The sequence below is a fragment of the Pelodiscus sinensis genome, chromosome 24, assembly GCF_049634645.1.
Source record: "Pelodiscus sinensis isolate JC-2024 chromosome 24, ASM4963464v1, whole genome shotgun sequence".
Taxonomy (NCBI): Eukaryota; Metazoa; Chordata; order Testudines; family Trionychidae; genus Pelodiscus; species Pelodiscus sinensis.
The window spans coordinates 15,100,441-15,116,689 of record NC_134734.1 but is presented as its reverse complement, the minus strand read 5'-3'; the positions used below and the strand labels follow the sequence as shown (position 1 = coordinate 15,116,689).

General features: G+C 45.9%; 1 protein-coding gene across 3 annotated transcripts in view; it reads left to right on the top strand.

The window, feature by feature from the left end:
- Window positions 1-11,152: 11,152 nt before the first annotated feature.
- Window positions 11,153-16,249, top strand: part of CGN (cingulin) — a 70,723-nt gene continuing 65,626 nt past the window's right edge. For 2 of the 3 annotated variants that reach the window (XM_075906932.1, XM_075906930.1), the window contains exon 1: window positions 11,153-11,271. The gene's annotated coding sequence lies outside the window, so the exon portion shown is untranslated. The remainder of the gene's footprint in view (window positions 11,272-16,249) is intronic. The other variant, XM_075906931.1, reaches the window with a different exon arrangement.

Here is a 16,249-nt window from a genome sequence, read left to right as displayed (position 1 = left end):
AAAGGAAAGGTGTGAAAAGGGGAAAATAGCCTCAGACTCTCCCACCCGTCACCTTGGCGTGAGAACTGCGGGGCTTACCTTGTCGCATGAAACCTGCACAGTTTTGGCCCAACCCCTGAGACACAGACCCCCCCACTTGGTGACCATTGGGCCATATATGGTAATATGCAAGCGCAGGAAAGCGATGTGCAGATTTGGGGATAAATACCCATGGCACAGTTTGCTCTAGGAGGTCTTCGCAACACACGTACCACCGTGCGTGTGCCTTCTCGTATACAGGCAGTCCCCGGGTTACATGGATCCGACTTACATCGGATCCCTACTTACAAACGGGGTGAGGCAACCCCGCACTAGCTGCTTCCCCCCAGCAGACCAGGGAGACGCGAAGCTAGCGCCCCCCCCAGCAGACCAGGGAGACGCGGAGCAGCTTTTCTCAACAGACACCTCAGCTTGAGAATAAAGGACTGAGGGAAGTGAGGTGTGGGAGAATAAAACTGAGCTCTGGAGAAATGTTTGGCTAGAGTTTCCCCTACAATATGTACCAGTTCCGACTTACATACAAATTCAACTTAAGAACAAACCTACAGTCCCTATCTTGTACGTAACCCGGGGACTGCCTGTATTCCAAAGCGCTGCTGGCCTGATCAACCGACCAGCCACCTCCCCCGACTCTCGGGCGTAACCAAGGCCTTCGCAACCGAACCAATATCTGTGAAATGTTCCGTGTGCTGTGTAAGTTGGTATGTATGATTTGATTTTTTTTCTTGTTGTATAAGCTTAGTGTTGTAGTTGTTTTTGGGTAGTACATAAGAGTTTGTAGTTATAACTGTTATTTAATTACTGTAGCTGGATATTTTAAGATTAGAGACTATTCCCCTTGCCATTCCCATCCTTATATCTCTGACACGTTTTACTATAAGTCATAGAATAAATATAATAAATACTGTAAATCCATTATTAACACGGTCTATTAAAAATCTTAGAATAAATACCATAAATTCACCATTGTCATAAATAAATATTTTTTATTTGATAAAACTGTCCACCTGGTTCTGTCCTTCCCCCCTTGGGTATTTATCATCGGACCTGTGATTCTCACGACACAAAGGTGATTGATGTTAGTTTGCATGGCTGACACACATGAACCTAGGATGAGCTTTCACCCCCTTTTGCCCCCACCATCCCTTTTGTTCTTCCAGCCCTTTACTCTTCAAAGGAGTCAGAGGGAAATGTGTGTCCACTTTGTCTATGGCAGTGCCACCAGGGTGCATTAGAAAATAAGTGATGCTCTTCCTTCTCCTTTGGTAGAAGCAATATTGAGGGCTCCCCAATAAACCTACTTCTGGCATCCATTGTATTACGTAGGGTTTGTCTACACTGGGAACTTACATTGTTATAGCAACGTCTCTCAGGAGGTGTGAAAACAATAAGACTGTCAGGGATGCTTCTCACTGGCACTCGGAGTATAGAAGGTGCGGGCCCGCATAAGAGCTTTAAAATCTTGCTGTATGTAGATCTGTTCACTATCCACGACAACACAGTATGTCACAACTATTGTTCCATGTCATTTACAAGTCTGTACTTTAGATGTGTGTAGGGCCTTTGCCTATTACATTGACCACTCCAAAGGCTTCCGCACTTCACAATTATTCATCTCAGTAGCCAACCGATTTACAGGCAAGCCACTTTCCTCACAATGTATATCCAAAACCATTGTAGCCTGCATCACACAATGTTACACCTTACAAGGCAAAACTCTTTCAGCTCCACCTAGAGCTCATTCCACAAGAGCTGTCTCTACCTCCACAGCCTTCCTATGAGGTGTTTCACTCAGGGACATTAGCCGAACTGCCACTTGGTCTTCAGACCATACTTTTATTAAACACTATGCAATTCTTAAAAACATCACTAATGATTCCTCAGTAGCCACAGCAGTATTATCCACTGTTGACACCAAGTGACTCTGAAGCCCACTGTCTGGCTCACAACTGCTACAAAGTCACCTACAGGGGAACACCTATGCAGTTATCACTCAAAGAAGAAAAGGAAGTTACCTTGTGCAGTGTGATGGTTCTACAAGATGTGTGTTCCATGGATGCTCCACTACTCACTCTTCTCCTCTTTCTTCAAAGATGTTTCTGTATTTTCTCTCCATCTAGATACTCGGATGTACACAAGGAACTAAGGAGGGGTTGGGCCACGTGCACAAAGCAACAGGTGCAAACAATACGAGGTGCCTAGTGCGCATGCACGGCCCAACAGGCTACTACTGTGCAGAACTCCGATTTGTGGCGTTGGGGTGACCTGACACCTACAGTGGAGCACCCATGGGGGATGCACATCTTGAAGAACCATTGTTACTGCACAAAGTGAGCAACTTCTTTGTGCCAGCTATGCCCCGTGCCACTTATATTGGCCAAACCGGCTAGTCTGTGTGCCAAAGGATAAATGGACACAAATCAGACATCAGGAATGGTAACACACAAATCTGTAGGGGAACATTTTAACCTCCCTGGACATTCAATAATGGATTTAAAAGTAGCCATCCTTCAACAAAATAATTTTATCACCCAGTTACAGAGGGAGACAGCTGAGTTAATTTACAAGTCTGGAACTATCAGCGTGAGCTTGAATAAAGTTCTTAATCGGTTAACACTCTGCAAAGGCAATTTCCCTGCCTTTGATATTTGAATCTCCACATGAAATGCCATGAATGAGACACATCCTTCCTGACTTAATTAGCTTAATTAACACTGGTCTTACAGGGAACTTCATTTGCTGTTATATATACCCTAAATTCCATAATTTCCACTCCAACTCATCTGATGAAGTGGGTTTCACCCAAGAAGCTCATGACCTAATAAATATGCTAATCTTGCAAGTGCCAGAGGACTACTCCTTTTCCCTGCCATTAACAGTGTGGCCAGCAGGAGGCTGTGAGACTGCTAGAATTACTATCCAAATGACAGTGTTATGATGATCAGCATGCTCTGTGAGGGCTGATGGGCCGATCAAGGTGATTTTTTCCTTCCCAAAAGAGTAAAAAATCATAAAACTGTAGCTGATTGAGAGGCAAAATAACAACCTATTTGGAGATGACAGTTTTTTTGGGTCACTCAGAGTAGCATTGATCTAGTTTTAAATGTGGTACTTTGGTATATAATTGCCATCTTACAACTTTAGTAAAGGACGTATATTTTAACTCAGTGGAACAGTTAATTTTTTTCATCAATTAAAATCAGTGTAAAATACCTGCACATATTGACTTTGGCACATAAAAGGAATGGAGCAATGTGTTGTTAAGGAAACATTTCAAACTGTCCAGAAACCACATGGTGATAAAAGCAAAATATTGACTCACTTTATCAGCAGCAGCCTTAGAGCCATGACAAGGGTCCATATTAAAGTCCAAAATCCCCTGGCATTAAAGTACTTTCACTTGTCACATGGCTTCGCTTAAAGTGCTACAATGGCACAGCTGGGCAGCTGTAGTGCTGCAGCATAAACAAAACTCTGCCTACAGGAGTTTTCCCATCGGCACTGGTAATCCGTGTCCCTGAGAAAAACTTAAAAAAACCCCAATAGTCTAGAAGCACCTTAAAGTCTAACAAAACATGTAGATGGGATCTTGAGCATGTACGGGCACAGCCCACTTCTTCAAATGAATGGAGTTATTAAAAGTCCAGTTCCAAAATAAATAGGGAATGTGGGGAAAGGGGGAAAATGGTGAACTGTGTATGACAAATGTATTTTAAAGTTACAAGTTAAAATAGATCAGTGATCAGGTGATAAAACGCAATGGCAAAATGCCTACTTGCGGATTTGCTGGCTCTCTGCTTCTGTGGAGGCACCTGCCTGAAACACGGATACAGAAAGGTTTCAGAGAAGTAGCCATGTTAGTCTGTTTCAGCAAAAACAACAAGGAGTCTGGTGGCACTTGAAGGACTAACAAATGTATTAGGGCATAAGCTTACTTGAGATACAACTCACTTCTTCAGATGCTTGAAGAGGAAAGAAAAGAAAAAGATACAGAGATGGGTGTGTGACATCGGTGCTAATTGAAATAGAATGGAGGTGGCTCACCAGAAGTGGGCTGTGCCCACAAAAGCTCCTGCTACCATCTACATGTTTTGTTAGTCTCTAAGGGTATGTCTACACTTGCACCCTATTTCAAAATAGGGATGCAAATGAAGACATTCAAAATTGCAAATGAAGCCGAGATTTAAATATCCTGCACTTCATTTGCATAATTGCATTATGGCGCTATTTCGAAATAGTGCTATTTCTAATAAAACACGCTGTGTAGACGAGTTATTTCGAGAGAAAATCCTTCTCTTGAAATAACTCTTATTCCTCAGAAAAGGAGGTTTAACAGTTATTTCGAGAGAAGGATTTTCTCTCGAAATAACGCGTCTACACAGTGTTTTATTTCGAAATGGCGCTATTTTGAAACAGCGCCATAATGCGATTATGCAAATGAAGCACAGGATATTTAAATCCTGGCTTATTTGCAATTTCGAATGCCTTCATTTGCATCCCTATTTTGAAATAGGGTGCAAGTGTAGACATACCCGAAAGGTGCTGCCGGACTATTAGTTGTTTTTAAGTTTTTCCAGTGATGAGAAGGTGAGAGCACCTGAAGGGGAAAAGACCTATTGTGAGAGCCATCTAACCCTGCACTGCTGCAGACTCCCTGAAGACTGATTACAATGATCTGGAGGGAAAAATGGAGGGTTGTCTATCATAACCTGGGCGGTGCAGCTTTTGTAAACCCTTTGTGATGCTTCACTCCAAACACACTCATTAAGCATTGGTGTTATTGGGTAAAAACACCAGTCAATCACCGGCCCTTCGCCTTTCCTTACATTTCAGCAAGGGAAGGAGTCAGAGAAATGGGGGTGGGCCTGCCCTGCTCAGCAGTTCCTGTTCCACGGGGCTGGCCCCCTGTTCCAATCCTGCTGGCTCTTGTCACACTGTGTACAGGCGGGGGTGGCTCTCTGCTCGCCCCACCCAGCCTGGCTCCTTCCTCGTCTAGTGCCACCAGGTCATCTTCTCTGAGTTGGGCTGAGCTCATAAGTGGCAGGGGGTGTGTGGCCTCTGTGGCCCTAGGACCGCTTCGGGGAGAAGCCAATGGCCATCCCCATCACCTGCCCTGAAACCTCCTCCTCCCAACTCTTCCCAAGAGCCCTCCACTGAGCCCCCTTTTCTCCTACCCCTTCTCCACGCCCATTCCTTCCAATCCTCTGTTCTGATTCCTGCACCCCTTGCCCACAGCCCCTCCTCAACCCCCAACCCTGACTCCTTCTCCTCCATAGCCTCCCGCCCTGAGCTCCCCACATCCCCAAGCCCCTGCTCTGATTCCTGCACCCTTCCCTCTCCCCCCACACACCACCAGTCTCCTGACTTCAAGGACCCAAGCAATGCTGGGTAAATCTTCTAGTATAAATTATAAATTACAGTAAAATACTGATGCAGTGACAAAATGTTGCCTTTAATCTTTTCCATCCATGTACAGAATAACTTTTTTTATGTGCACCACCAATAGAAATAAAACCCTAGCAATGGGTGCTCTGTTGGGCGACATTTGAATCTAGCAGTGACTACATTTTCCTTCTTTAAACCCTTTAAATCCGAGATTTTCCCAAGGTCTAGTGAGCCCCTGGACTCCTTGGGATGTAGGTTGTTTTTCAAACAGCCACATCCCAGAGCCCCAAAATACCCACTTGCCTTCACAGTATGGGACCCTAGAACTAGCCTCGCTGAAGAAATCTGACATGGCCTTAGAAAGAATTCAGTAATGAATAGAAATCCTTGGGAGAAAGGCAAAGTTCTCTTAGGGCTTATGAGGTGAGGGTGCCGAGTGCTCTTAGCACCCATTTTATCTGGCAACTCAAGGTACTGTTAGCTGCATACTCTCCAAGGGCTCCTTTCAGTTTGCATTCACCCAAAGTTTCGCAATCCCTGTGAATTGTCAGGGGTAATATTTCCTTCTGATAAACGTCACAGACCTATATCTCACCCTTTATGTCAAGAACAGATCTATTCTATTATCATTCTTACGACACAATCATCACAGCAGTAGCATCTCCCAGCATTATGACTAACCTCTGTCTCGGTGATACTTAACTTTCCCTGGTTTTGATACAGACACACCTTTCCTGTAGTTAGTAATCTTAGCGATCCTGCAGGCGCTATGCACTATTACTGAATGTTATTTTCTGACAGACGGCTTACAAATAGTCTGTGTTTTAGGTGGCAAAGGAACATTATTTACCAGTCTTCAAAGGATGAGGTTTAGAGGTCAGATTAGAAAAGCTGAAGTCAGGAAACCTGGATTCTGTGGACTCATTGCAAGACTAAAAGTCATTTTATTTCTCTGCACCTGTTTCCTTCTTCTAATTCGTGAGAATAAATGACTCAACATTTGTATAAGAGCTGACTAAAATGCCTTGCGCTCTACTGACACAAAGCATTATATGACAGTTGGGGATTATCATTACACTATTAGTGATATTGTAAGTGAATGTGTGCAAAGCACTTGGGAAGCTTGAGATGTACGGTATTATTTTTTACCTTAAATAATGCTGGGCAGGTGTCTCAGCAATTTGGTGGGAGAATGGTCAACAAAGTGGGCAGCGAACACTGCAGTAGAGTCCTTGATGCTGCTTTGACATATGCAGCATGGCCAAATGTCTAAGCATCATGAATCAGGCCATACAAACAAAAATCACAACATTAGCTTTAAAATAAGGAGATCTTTTAAAGTTACATACTTTTTTTAACAATTTGCTTTCTTTTTTTGAGCATTTAGGGACACACTCAGATCACATTTCCAAGCTTTTGCATGTAAGCTTCAGGGTTAGAAATTAGCCTTTGGTGTTTTTTGTTTTAATTAAAGTAAAGAGTCTCTCTTAATTGCATGTTGCCAGGAACTGGGGCTTTCAGTGTGACTTGTGATGAAAAAAAAATCACAAGAGTTTGAAACACTGCACATAGGTACACACGCAAACTAAAAAACAACCTTTCTGGTCAATACGTGACGTGTTGGATCTATCTTAGGCCAAGTCTACACTAGCACTTAGGTCAGCAAAACGTTTGTAGCTCAGGGATGTGAAAAAAACCACTCCCTGAGCAACATTAAGTTTTGCCGGCACAAGTGCTCATGTGCACAGTTCATTGACCTGGTTGTATTATATTGACTGGAGAGCTCTCTCCTGTCTGCATAACAGGGCTACACAAGGGACCTCACAGTGAAACAGCTGTATCAGTTCAGTGGTGCTCGCTGCTGTAAGTTTGTGAATATTTATATGGCCTTAGATTCATAGGTTTTATCTACGCTGCATACTTACTTCCATATAACTACATTGCCCAGGAGTATTACAAAAAAACCCACACATCTGAGCAACATAGTTATATCGACCTTAACCCCCATGTAGACAAGTGTAACATTGGCGGGGCAGTTTCTCTTGTCAACATAGAAACTGCCTCTCATGGAGGTGGAGTTATTACACTGATGAGAGAGCTCTTCCCTGTTGGCTTAAAGTGTCTTCATCAGAAACTGCAGCTGCACAGCTGTAAATTTTTAGTGTAGACTTGCCCATAGATTTTAAGGCCAGAAAGGCTATTCTAACTCATCTGACCTCCTGTATAACATAGGCGAGAATCTTTCACCATTATCCTAATCTTCCATACTTATATCTTACATACATACAGTACTTACACCATGTGAGTCCTGGCAGGGAGAAAAGAGAAACAAGTGGGAGGGAATGAAGGAAAGAATGATTTAAGAGAACAGACATGACCCATGGCCTAAACATTTCCTTCCATCCTTATGTGAGGGATTGTGCCACCTACTCAGGTAAAAAGGAGCGCGAACTGCATTTCAGGGGTGCTTGCTGTGCAAATAAAGTCATGAAGCTTGTGGAGCTGAAGGGCAGTAGATCAAGCTAAGAAATCAGAGGATTTATTTAGCCCAGTTGACTTCAGGAACAGTGATAAAGCAGAGGGTGTGTGGGAGGGAAGGGGCATTATATTTTGCATAGCACCAACAGTGCCTCGGGCACCTTTGGAGATAGAGAAAGCTGTCCATAAAGAGCTCACACAAGCTGTGGAGACACTGGAGAGAGGTGGGCATCAGGAGAAAGAGAGACAGGAAGGGAAAGAGAGAGGGGGCAAGAGATGGAGATGTGGGAAGAGATGCGGAGACACCTAGGGCCTGTGCTTAAAATGTTGGGGGTGGAGTGGGTAGAAAGGACATTGGAGAGGGGGCACTAGGAGAGCTGCTCTTCCTCCCAGCCTATCTGGGAGACACAGTGGGGAGAGGAGGTGGAGGGAGTAGTTCAGGGAAGTGAGAGGAATCTTCCCATCCCCAAGAACAGAAGAGATACAGGGGAAAACTGGCCAGGCTTCTGTAGGGAATGCTCCCTTGCACTCTCTCCCTCCCCCCCCCCCAGGTGGGAGAGAGATGAAAGGAAGTCCCTTGACCTAGCTTTGAAGTGGAGGAAGCCATACAGCAATATGGGGAACTGCCCTGCCTAGGCCTATGAGGTGGAGGGCACTAGGGGGCAAATCGGAGGCTGCATTGGGGAGGGCAGAGGAGCTGTCCAGGCCAGAAGAGGGATCAGGTGCAAACAGGCGGGCAGGCCGGGGGCAATGGGGAAGGGAACAGAGGGGGGATGGGAAAGCCAGACTGCAGACTGACTAGGAGGGGGTGGGGAGAGCGAGCAGGGGGGCTGCCCAGGCCAGGGGACTGGTGTGGGAGCGGCTCAGCCCAGAGGAGCACAAGGGGTGGAAGACATGGAGGGGGGGCACATAGGGTGGGAGGAGCTACCCAGGAAGGGGGGGGCACATGGGATGGGAGGGGCTACCCAGGAAGGGGGGGCACATGGGATGGGAGGGGCTATCCAGGAAGGGGGGGCACATGGGATGGGAGGGGCTACCCAGGAAGGGGGGGGCACATGGGATGGGAGGGGCTACCCAGGAAGGGGGGGCACATGGGAATGCAGGGGCAAGATTAGAAAGGCAAAGGCACAAAATGAGATCAAACTAGCTACAGGCATAAAGGGAAACAAGAAGACCTTTTATAAATACATTAAAAGCAAGAGGAAGACCAAGGACAGGGTAGGCCCACTGCTTAGCGAGGAGGGAGAAGCAGTAACAGGGAACTTGGAAATGGCGGAGATGCTCAATGACTTCTTTGTTTCGGTCTTCACCGAGAAGTCTGGAGGTGTGCCTAACGTAGTGAATACAAGCAGAGAGAGGGTAAGTTTAGAAGATAGGATACACAAAGAACAAGTTAAAAATCACTTAGGAAAGTTAGATGTCAGCAAGTCACCAGGTCCTGATGAAATGCATCCCAGGATACTCAAGGAGCTGATAGAGGAGGTATCTGAGCCTTTAGCTATGATCTTTGAAAAATCATGGCAGACAGGGGAGATTCCAGAAGACTGGAAAAGGGCAAATATTGTGCCCATCTATAAAAAGGGGAATAAGAACAACCCAGGAAATTATAGACCGGTCAGTTTAACGTCTGTCCCAGGGAAGATAATGGAGCAGGTAATTAAGGAAATCGTATGCAAACACTTGGAAAGTAATAAAGTGATAGGGAATAGCCAGCATGGGTTTGTGAAGAACAAGTCATGCCAAACTAATCTGATAGCTTTCTTTGATAAGATAACGAGCCTTGTGGATAAGGGAGAAGCGGTGGATGTCATATACCTAGACTTTAGTAAGGCATTTGATACGGTCTCGCATGATATTCTTATTGATAAACTAGGCAAATATAACTTAGATAGGGCCACGATAAGGTGGGTGCATAATTGGCTGGATAACCGTAGTCAGAGAGTTGTTGTTAACGGTTCTAAATCCTGCTGGAAAGGGATAACAAGTGGAGTTCCTCAAGGGTCTGTTTTGGGACCCGTACTGTTCAATATCTTCATCAATGATGTAGATATTGGGATAGAGAGTACTCTTATTAAGTTTGCAGATGATACCAAACTGGGTGGGGTTGCGACTTCTTTGGAGGATAGGGACATAATTCAAAATGACCTTAGCAAGTTAGAGAAATGGTCAGAGGTAAACAGGATGAGGTTTAATAAAGAGAAATGCAAAGTGCTCCACTTAGGAAGGAACAATCAGTTCCATACATACAAGATGGGAAGCGACTGTCTAGGAAGGAGCATGGCGGAAAGGGATCTAGGGGTCATAGTGGACCACAAGTTGAATATGAGTCAACAGTGTGATGCTGTTGCAAAAAAAGCAAATATGATTCTAGGTTGTATCAACAGGTGTGTTGTAAGCAAAACTCGTGAAGTCATTCTGCCGCTCTATTCTGCACTAGTTAGGCCTCAGCTGGAGTACTGTGTCCAGTTCTGGGCGCCACATTTCAAGAAAGATGTGGAGAAATTGGAAAGGGTACAGAGAAGAGCGACAAGAATGATTAAAGGTCTAGAGAACATGACCTATGAAGCCAGGCTTCATGAACTGGGCTTGTTTAGTTTGGAAAAAAGAAGATTAAGGGGGGACATGATAGCGGTTTTCAAATATCTAAAAGGGTGTCACAAGGAGGAAGGAGAAAATTTGTTCCTCTTGGTTTCTGAGGACAGGACAAGGAGTAATGGGCTTAAAGTGCAGCAGGGGAGGTTTAGATTGGACATTAGGAAAAAATTCCTAACTGTCAGGGTGGTCAAATATTGGAATAAATTGCCAAGGGAGGTGGTGGAATCTCCCTCTCTGGAGATATTTAAGAACAGGTTAGATAGACATCTGTCAGGGATGGTGTAGACGGAGCGTGGTCCTGCCTTGAGGGCGGGGGGCTGGACTCGATGACCTCTCGAGGTCCCTTCCAGGCCTATTATTCTATGATTCTATGGGGTGGGAGGGGCTAGGTAGGAAGGGGGGGCACTGGCTTGGGAGAAGCCGGGGGGGGGGGGGGGGGGCGCTCTAGGAGGCGGGGCTTGCTGCGAACAGCTCCTCCGAACCCCTCGCTCGCCAAGATGGCGGCGCGCCCCTCCCGCTCAGAGCAGTCAGCTGATCTCTCCTGCCCAGCCCCGCCCATTGGGCTGGCTGCGGGCCAACGGGGGCGGGGCGGCGCGCGGGCGGGGCGCGGCTTTCTCGCGGCGGGAGTGGGGGGGGGGGGGGGACGGACGGGGCGTGTCTGTCCGGAGCCCAGGCCAATGGCCGGGGCCGGGGGCGGGGCCTGGGCGAAGGTAACAGGTTGCGGTGAGGGCGCGGAGGTGAGGAGCGCTCGCGGCGGGGAGCGGCTTGGGCGCGGTGAGTGCGGGGACCCCCTGCCCCATGGGGCGCTGCCTTCCTCCCTCAGCCGCGGCAGCTCCTATAGGGGCTTGGCTCCCGGGACCTGCCCCGCTTCTATAGGGGCTCTGGATTCCCCCGGAGCTCTGGCTCCTATAGGGGCTCTGCTCGCGGGACGGGCTCTGCCCCCTATAGGGGCGCCGCCTTCCTGCATCGTTGTGGCTCCTATAGGGGCTCGGTGTCACCTAACCCTCCCCGTAGCCTGCGTGCTCCCATAGTTATGGCTCCTATAGGAACTCTGCCCCCTGGAACTTGCCCTGTCCCTTTAGGTTGCTGCCTTCCCCCATAGCTATGGTTCCTGGGGAGGCCCCCAGAATGGGAAAGCCCCTGTATCCCCCGGGAACCTGCTGGGTTCCTATAGTGACACTGTGTCTATATAGGGATTCTCTTTGGAGATGTGCCCTCCCCTATAGAGAGCCTTCCTCTGTAGTAGTTCTCCATATAAGGACTCTTCCCCTGGAGAGCCATGTTCCCTCTATAATGACTTCCCCTATAAGAAGCTCTGTCCTATAGGGTCAGTTGCTTCTTCCCCTGGTGGTTCACCCATTTCCCCTTGACCTATATGTATTTACTTCCCTCCTCTAAAACACTCCCCCCCCCCCCCCTTCCTCTGCCCCATAAAGCACTCCCTTCTTCAGGCATGTTCTCCCTCATTCCTAGTTCCTCCAGGGCTCCTGCTGCTCCTATAGGACCCCTCTTGGTGTGTCCCTGTTCTAGTGACTCTCTTATGAAGAAACACCACTCCTTCCTCTTCCCAAACCCCAGCTTCATCCTATTATTTCTAGAGAAGCAGTGTCATGTGCTGAGGTTTTTTTCCCCCTGCCCAGAATGGGTTTAGGTGAGGAGGACAATTGGGGGGAAGGGGAGGTGTCTGGAGTCCTTTATCCCTAGACCCCCCTCCCTGCTCAAATCTAACCCAAGCTGGATTTGACTGAAAGTCATTTTAATTCAGTAGCCTGTGTGTGATGGACTTTGGGTCTGCTTCCTAGAGGTCAGGTGCTTAGCAAAGTTGTAATCCTGGATGGCCATAACAGGCCTTAGCAGAAAGGCTGCATGAGACATGGAGACTGAACATGAGGACCCCTATGAGGGGCTTTCTGCTGGTGAGGCCCATCGGCAGGGATTGCAGCTGAAACCTCTGCTACTTCCATGCAGCCTGGTCCTGACTGGTGGTTCAGTGGGTTTCCAGGTCTTTCATGATGAAAGATGAGAGGAGGAATACATCATCATAACCTGAAATGAACATAGCCCCATGCCCTGTAGAAAACCTCAAACACAGCCACTGGTAACTAGTTAGATAATTTCCAGCCTTATTGTTTGTAGTATAGATCTCCAGGCTGTGAGGAGCAAATGGTCTGTGGGGTTGTTTGTAGTCCTGTGTGTATTTTTCTCATGCTTGACTATGATCTCCTGTGACACTGACATGGACACTGTTTCTAAAGGGATATAGTAAGAACACAGAAGAATCCTTTCCTGTGTCGCTGATCACATTTAAAATGATTAAAAAGCCCAAACGGGTCTTAAAATTGCAGGTGCAGCTTGCTAGTTCAGGCCTTCCCCTTTACCCTCCTTACCTTTGCAAGCTGATCGAAACTAGAGCAATCATTGAAACTCACTACTCAGTTTCGCTCTCTGGTTCCCAGGCATTAAAAACAATACTCCTGTTTCTGAGTGCCCCTCACCAGTGTCTTGTGGTGGGGGTGTCACTCCAAACAAACAGTTTTCAATGAAGATGAAGGCATGAGATTAGGCTTTGTAAAAACTGGTGTGTAAACAAACCCATAATGTTTCAGCCTGATATCCCTTGTATTTCTGTGTTTATGGCAGTTGCTATGTAAAGCAAATGGGAATGTCTGTTTCAGATGTTCTAAGGGAGGGTGATGGTAATTAATTATGAGTTGGCAATGAACTTTTTGCATTAGTTATTATATTGTATGGCTACGTCTACACTGGCATGATTTTCCGAAAATGCTTTTAACGGGAAAGTTTTCTGTTAAAAGCATTTTCGGAAAAATCGCGTCTAGATTGGCAGGATGCTTTTCTGCAAAAGCACTTTTTGCGGAAAAGCATCCGTGGCCAATCTAGACGCGGTTTTCCGCAAAAAAGCCCCGATCGCCATTTTTGCAATTGGGGCTTTTTTGCGGAAAACAGTACTATGCTGTCTACACTGGCCCTTTTGCGCAAAAGTCTTTCGGAAAAAGACTTTTGCCCGAACGGGAGCAGCATAGTATTTCCGGAAAAGCACCGATGATTTTACATGAGGTCGTCAGTGCTTTTCCAGAAATTCAAGCGGCCAGTGTAGACAGCTAGCAAGTTTTTCCGCAAAATCATATGATTTTGCGGAAAAACTTGCCAGTCTAGACACAGTTTATATGTTTAAGTGCTTAGTGGCTCATTTCTCACAAAGTGAATGTCCCTCCAATATGGGTTCCCAAACTGGGGGTGTGTGCCCCTCGGGGGTGTGAAGAAATTCCAGGGGGGGCGCTAGGCGACCCAGCTCCACACTCCTGTCAATCCCACCCCAAGTTTTGCTGCTATTTTGGGGGGGGGGAGTGTGAGGGTTTCTCAAAAATCAAAAAGGGGGCGTGATGCAGCAAAGTTTGGGAACCACTGCAAGTGAAGTGCTACTGGTCTTGATATAGAAGCTGTGTGTGACTGCATGACAAGAGAATAGATTAGACACTGAGAGGTAGCTGTGTAGGCTGTATTTCCAGAAACAACGCGAAGTCCAGTGGCACCTTAAAGACTAGCAGATGCATCTAATGAAGTGGCTTTTATCCATGAAACCTTATGGCTAAATAAATCTGTTTAGTCTTTAAGATGCCATAAGACCCCTCATTGTTTAAATGAATAGATTGTAGTTGTCTGGTTTTTATCTTTGTCTCTAAAAATGAATTAGTCGTCTTCTCTGTTCTTAGCCCCCCACACCCACAAAACCCCCCGCATCTAAACCAAAACAAACCCTGAACTGTACTAAGTGCTTGGATAATCTAAACTTGACACAATATTCTTGTCTTGTTTTATGCGAAGATTCCTGGTTAGTCTCAAAGTTGCAGAAAGGAGAAGACTTCAGGGAAGTCTTTATTTGCAAAAGTGTCTTGGCCCCAGCAGATTTTGTGAATTTTGATGTTAAGGCAAACTGACAGTCTTAAAACACTAGAACATGGATTTAAACTCTTTCACCTTCTGCTGTAATGCAGCATCTTTAAATTTTAATGTGCAGCTTCTTGCGCTACTCTGACCTGCCCTCCTTTAACATTCATTCTGAAGGATGGTATTTTTAGCAGTAATTCTTCAATCAGAAGAAAAAGATGAGCCCTAGATCTTTTTTTTTTTTTTTTTTAAACACTCAGCAGCTGGTTATAACACAAATACCATGCTGTGATTCTCTTAATCTTTTATAGATTGAATTTTTTTTTTTTTTTTTTTTTTTTTTTAAAGAAAATCCCTTCCCAGTGTGCTAATACATTAGGTTCAGCAATCATTTCCCTGCCTGTGTGGTTCTGATACCACATCTTGCTGCATTTATTTTGTAGCTGTATAAAAAAGTGTCCTGTTAGGACACTTTAAAAATACAGTCCATTCACAAAACAGATACCTATCTCACAGAAACAGTCGCTCTGCACAAAAGACACCTATCAGCTCCCAAAGTGTGTTTTTTCCAAACTGTGATCTATGAATTGCTTAGGCTTAAAATATTGTAATCTTTTAGTTCATTGTATTGCATTTCTTTCAAGGATCTTCAGTTGAGAAGCTGTACTTAAGGCTGGAAACTGTGCTGAAGGGTGAAATATTCCATCATGTACTCCTGTCTAAATAGACTGTGCCCTTCAGCATGGTGTGTTTGTTTATACACAATAATTGGGAAGACAGTGCTCTTGCTTATGTAATATAGCAGTGTTCCTGTCAAGGGTTTTGGTAATGCCACAGATCCTGGCTGATGGCATGAGTAGGGATGTTAAATAGCATTTAATCAGCTAATCGATTAGTCGATGGAATTACCATTGACTAGTTGATAAGGGGGGAAACTGCTGGGAGCTAGACCTGCTGGGGTTCTGCCTTTTAAAATGTATTAAGAGCTGCTAATGCGAGGGGGGGGGGATGATGAGGTGTGAGCTGGAACAGCTGATTCCTGGCTCGCATCTGGTCCCCCGCTGCACCTCTACCTCCCCTGCTCCACCGCAGAGATGGTGCTGGGGGGTCAACCAACTTTTAAGATGGATCCCCCCAGCACCTGCTTCTGCTCTCCCTGATAGAGGCAGCAAGGGGGGGGAAGTGACCGAGTCAGTAGTCTGCTATCCAGACTATTGGATAGTCGACTAATTGCTTACATCCCCAGGCATGAGTTGTTGTGAAATCTTTAATCTGTAAGTGCAGAGGGGAGGATGGCTTAGTGGTGAACGTAGTGTGCAGGACTTGAGACATTCGGGTTGAGTTCTTTCACTAATGCTGATTTCCTGTGTGATGCTGGGCAAGTTGCTTAGTCTTTGTGCATAGGAGCCCCCTGGGGATAAGAAGCCTGCCTCTGTTTTGATTCTGATCTCCTTGGGGGAAGGGAGTGCATCTAGCTAGATAGCTGCTCTGCACCTACCTCAGTGGGAGTCTGGTCTCTGTTGGGACTTTGAAGTGTTACCATCATAAAACCATAAAACTGCTAACATAGTTAAAATGTGTTTCTCTTTAGAAGTAAAGCTACTCTTTAGTCTTCTATCATGCGCTGGTAACTAGAGGCCTAGTGGGATTGTGTAATGCATCAGAGGAGATAGCATGGCTTAGTGGTTAGTTCTGTGAGCTAGCACTTGGGAGACTTGGATTTGGTTTGTGGCTCTGCCACTAATTTGCTAGGTGACCATGGGGAAGTCACTTTGTCCCTCTATACCCCTCTCTGTAAATTGAGGATAATAATGCTGATCTTCTCTGTAGAGTGCTTTGAGATCTG